We start from the raw sequence: 5954 nt of genomic DNA on the forward strand, positions 1-5954 counted from the left end.
GGAGCAACTCTTCCCTGGCCCTTGAGCCATTTCTTTTATATCTTGAGAGGCAGAAGGGTTCAGGCTTTGGGGAGTGAATCTCAGCTCAATTACTCACTAACTTACATCACAGGTGACTCTACATAAGTAACTGGAGCTTTTTGTGCCTGTTTCCTTATTGGTAAAATGTTGAGATCTACTTCACAAAATAAAAGGGAAGATTAAGTGAGTTAATATTTGTGAAGCTCTTAGAACCCTGATGTCATAATTCAGGAAACATTTGATAAATCTAAGCTGCAATTAATTACCCTCATTAGTAGTATTTCTATCATCTTCCTCTACTCTCTAGTTTGGCAACATGTACTATCATAATGTGTTATTCTTGTTCTTTGCCTTTCCTGCTATTCCCAAAATAAGTTGCCAGGAAGTTCTGCTTCTTCCTTGCACTGAGTCTTTCCAATACTTCCTTTCTCTCCTAGGGCTCCTTTGCTAGTCTAGGCCCTTACTCTTTGTTCTAAGGATACAGCAACAGTTTCCCAGTTGGCCTTTTTTCGTAAGCCATCCTTAACCCAGTCTGTTTTTCACAAAGCTGCCAGAATAATCTTTCTCAAAGAGTGTCGTCCACATGTGCATCAATCTGTCTTACCTATTGTACATCTTAGTCTTATTCTGGCATTCAGAACCATTTTATTAGCTCTACCATTCCCAACCATCACCACCACTATTCTACAACCTCCCTCTACCACTCGCAGGATGGCTAGTTCAAGTGCGAAGCAGAAAAAGGCACCTTGTCCTCAAGATATTTGACTGCCATCTGCAGCAGAATTGTTGCTATCAGCCAGGGTCTCATCAGGAAACAGATGGTGTGTTCAAATTGGGTAATTTAAGGACAGTTTAATAAAAGAACTACTTACAAAGCTATGGGCAGGATTTAGAGTAAGAAATCATAGGGATTATAGTACCTCAGGACTTGTAACAGCTGGAAACCATTATCACCCACTAGGCATTAAGGTTCAAGGTCAGGGCACAGTCACCACAATCCAGAGAAAGGTAACTCTAAGAAAAGGGCTATTTGACAAGAACTATGACGTTAAGTAGAGGGATGTGGCCAAACCATGGTGACCCAGCAAAGAGAAAATTATGGGGAGAAATACTCCCATCTCAAATTTCTTTTGCCCTCTGATCTCAGAATCCAACCAGAAGTCAGAGAGCAAGACAGCCCATGGAGACAGTTCATACAAGGGCAACTTCTTGAGAAACAAAGAAGGGTAGAAAAGTGTAGAAGTGGATCAGGAGGAGTAAACAGGAGACATTCAGCATAATTGTAATAATAAATATAAATCTATGATGACCCTATAGTTTCACAACTGCACAACCAAACATAGCAGCCCTACCACTGACCTACGGCCATGCCTACCTCCACCTCCAACCAGTGTTACATTCCCATCCCCCTATCCTTCACCACCAGGGCCCAGACTTGTGCCAAGGGAGGTTTTGTGCAATAGAAAAAGACAGGTCTTTCCTCAAGATACCTGACTTTCATTTGATGGAAAATTATTGGAACATACTGTGTTTGTTAGAATAAGCCATCTTACAGCCATCTACCATAAAGCATTTATAATTATCAACATACAAATCTACTTTGCCTACAATGTGAATGTGGCCCATGACTTCAGTATGGCAGCAAGAGGAGTGCCATAGACTCAGTCCCCAAGGAAACAAGCAAAATTGGAGGGACCTATTTAAAAATAACAACATTTAAAGTCTCTGGAAGTTGTCCTATAAGCATATAGCAAATGAAGAAATATTTAGGAAAACCTACTACAATTTAAATTCAAGAACATAGAGATTCTATGACGTTTTGTAGTAGCTTTGCCAATGCCCCACAATGTTTCAGTTTTGTTGTTTGAAGTAGGAACCGGAGTTCTTTGTCTCATGACCAAGAAAATTAAGGAGTGAGGATGCAATGGTGAGGTTGGATCTACAGTTTAATAAAGCAAAAGGAGAAAACTCTCCACAGCGAAGAGGGGGCCAAAACGAGGGTTGCTGTTCTACAGTCAAATACAAGGGCTTTTATAAATAGGATTATAGGGCAAGATATTTCATTTACATAAGGTGCAAAAAACTAGTTAGGACTAGTGTTTCATTTACATCAGGTGCAAATTCCTGAAAGCTCCTCCGTGTCCTTTTAGTGCACATGTGGACTCTTATTAGGTTACTCCATTACTGCACATGTGTAAGGGGGTAGAATTCTCCATTGCAGACATGCCTGGTTCTGTGTTACTCCTCTTAGTCATGTTTCAAGCAAACCTCCCTGCATGCCTGTGCAAACTCCCTTATCTAAGTATATCCAAAAAAGGAAAGGAATGGACTCACTGAAGCCTACCATGTATATGTGACCCTTGCTGGTTACACAGAAGGCATCTTTATGGTAGACCTTGCCTCCTGATCTTTCAGGCTGTTCCTATGTTAGAAAAAAATGAGTTTTTTTATGGTAGACCTTGTAGCAACCTGATCTTTCAGGCTGTTCCTATGTTAGAAAAAAATGAGTTCTACCACGGACTTGTCCTAGCTATCTGCCTAACTGGTTCCTTTCTCACTTTTCCCTCAATTTGAAGCATAGCCAACTCCCTCTCACAACCAGCATTATACTCCCTCTCCCCATCTTTCCCTTTACAGCTCAGTTGATGAACGCTTTCCTCTGGAAGGTGTGGCCAAGAAGATGGAGCTCCCTCTCCCTTCGGCTCCCCATCAGAGCTGCCATATATCACCAGGAGAGGAAGGTCACCTGCATTTCTTATCTCTTCTTACCCTGGATTAAAGAAAATAAATTCCTGATGAGTGCAGCTGAGACACTGGGGACTGTTTTCTGTCAGTCACAGGACAGAGGCTCTATCTCAAGCATGGAAGGCCAGGAATACTGAGACCTGATTACTCTCAATTCAGCTCACTCATAGGGAACATGGGTGTTCTATCCTGGAACATGCAAGCCAGGAAGATAAGAGGCTGTTGCCCCACTCAGCACCCAGAATATTTGCTTAGAGATTTTGACCAGGGGAAGAGGAAGTCCATAAAAAAAAATGGGGTCTATGGCTCTTCCCAAGGAACTGGACTTTAAATGAAACAAAATGTAGCAAGTTTAAGTCTAAGGGTGCTCTTGAAAACAATAGCTCTTTTCAATATAGAGCAACAAGCTAAACAATAGACCACCTAGCTCACCAAGGAAAGAGACAGCTAAGGAGAGCCTTCTTGGGATCATTTAAAAAAACTTAAAACTATTCCTGCCAAAGAGCCTGAATTTAATTGAATCAGACTGCTGAGCAATTTATGCTCCAAAGGATTGTCATAAAACAATAGCACAATCAGCCAATAATGAATGTAACCTAACAGTTGAGTGTGACACCAATTGAGGCAGACAGGTTAACAGAAAGATCAGGAAAAAAGACAAAGAAGGTCCTGCTAGAACCACTGTCATCCCAAGGTGATTGTGTACACATCCAAGCCTGCACCATCTGAGGAACATCACCAAAGGGTTCACACTCTGGCAGAAATAGACTACCCTAAAACAATCTAACCAAGTCACTAAACAAATAAACAAGCAAACAACAAAAGCAAACTCCAGAGATGAGTGAGGGGAATCACCCAGAGTTGTTACAGTTTATTACCTAAAATAATTTTCAACAAAAAATTACAAGACAGGCAAAGAAAGAGGAAATAGTGACTCATACAAAGGAAAAAAAAAGCAGGCAATAGGAACTCCCTGTGATAGGGCCCAGATGTTGGACTTAACAGATGAAGACTTCAAAGCAACCATTATAAAGACATTCAAAGAACTAAAGGAAGCCATGCTTAAAGAAGTGAAGGAAGATACGATGACAATGTCTCATCAAATCAAGAATATCAATAAGAGATATAAATTATTTAAAAAGAACTAAACGAAAATTCTGGAGTTGAAAAGTACAGTAAGTAAAACAAAACATTGACGAGAGACAGTTAGCAGTAGATTTGAGCCAGTAGAAGAAATAATCATCACACTAGATGGATAGTGACTGTATAATATGAAGAACAGAGATTGAATAAAGAGAAATGAACAGAGCACCGACATATGTATAATGGGTGTGCCAGAAAGAGAAGAGAAAGAAAAGAGCAGAAAATTATATTCTAAGAAATAATGAGGCTGGGCACAGTGGCTCATGCTTGTAATCTCAACACTTTAGGAGGTTGAGGTGGAGAATCACTTGAGGCAATGAGTTCAAGATCAGCCTGGACAACATAGCAAGGTCCCATCTCTTCAAAACATATCAAAATTAGCCAGGCACAGAGGTACATGACTGTAGTCCCAGCTACTCAGGAGGCCGAGACAGGAGGATTGCGTGATCCCAGGTGTTAGAGGCTGCAGTGAGCTATGATTACCACTGCATTCCAGCCTGGGTGACAGAGTGAGATCCTGTCTCATTAAAAAGGAAGAAAAAGAAACAATGGCTGAAGACTTTCCAATGTCAATGACACCACTTTCTATGTTAAGCTTTTTGTGTAGCAAGAAGCATCAACACACAACGTATACAGCTATACATGGCAGTCCTGAGTTCATCACAACAACCACCACCATCACAGTCCCTGAATCTTTTTTTCTTTTTCAAAAGAGCAGTTGTGCTCTAGCCAGGTCAGTCTTCATACTGTCACCTAAACTTGCCTTAGTCATTCTAGTCTACATGTCTTTCCTTTGACATCTTTTACTTCTGGGTTACCCTTTTGGTTTCTTTTTATCAACACAAACCCATCATTTTCCCCAAGCCTCCTTAGTCCCTGTATTTTTATCTAATTGCTCATATTGCTCATATGTTTTTTGGTGGTTGTTCTGTCATTTTCTTTAAATATCCCAACAATACTTATTGAATGTGTATTACATTTCAGGCATTGTACTGGGAATTAGCAAAGAACAAGACAGAGACTCTGCCCTAATTATTCTACACACAAGCAAATGAATAAGAAGCATAATTTTAGATAGCAATGGGTGCTCTGTAGAATGTAAAGCAGGGTGACTGAAATTACATGGAAGAAGAGGGCTATTTTAGATAGTGACCAGGGCAGGCTGTGCTGATATGAAAGCAGAGACTGTATGAGAACAAGGCGCCAGCCAGGTGAGAGTATGGAGAAAGGACTTCGTAGGCAGAGAAGGGACTTTCCAGGCAGGGGAAACAGCACAGGTGAAGGCCTTGAGGCAGGAACATTCACAGAGGCTCTAGAGAAGAGCAAATAGGACAATGTGATTGCAGAGTAGTAAGCCAGTAGGAAAAGGGTGGGAGAGTTTGAGAGGTGGTGGGGGCCTCTATCATGTAAGGCCATATTGGTGTGCCTTGTTTCTCCCTGAGATGTCAGTCTGGGAGTGCCAGGCACTGGTCATTTCCTGAAATACCCAAATCCTACCTTCTTCCCTACCCAGGGTCTATCTGCCCAGGGAAAGAAAGGCAATTTCCATACCCAGGGCTCAGAGTCCTTGTTCTTAAAACTGAGCACTCGTAGAGTCAAGATTGAGTATCAGATTCACCAGGGAAGCAGGGAGAATGTTAGCTATGGGATAGAGACCAGCAATGGATGATGGAGAATGATAGGACCCCAGTAAGACAACAGCATACATTTATTGTACTATTATTTACTACACCCTTAATCTGTGTCAAGTCCTTTCTATACACAATGCCATTTAAATTTGACCACGATGCTGTGAAGGCAAGGCAGGGGAAAGCAAGGGATGGGATGAAATGGGAAGTCCCCTCAGGGTGCTGAGAATTCCCCAAACTGCAGAATCTTAACTGAAGTGCATCTGACAGGAAAGCCCAAACACGTCTAGAGTCTTGAACCCCTTGATCAGAGGCGTTTCTGAAAACTGCCCCTCCCTCTGGCTGCCCAACGTGTGGCGAGTTGAGAAGCCTTATTAAAGGCCTTTCTAAAAGGCTCCAGTCGAAAAGCATCTGCTC

This window comes from Rhinopithecus roxellana, chromosome 14, assembly GCF_007565055.1.
Source record: "Rhinopithecus roxellana isolate Shanxi Qingling chromosome 14, ASM756505v1, whole genome shotgun sequence".
Classification (NCBI taxonomy): Eukaryota; Metazoa; Chordata; class Mammalia; order Primates; family Cercopithecidae; genus Rhinopithecus; species Rhinopithecus roxellana.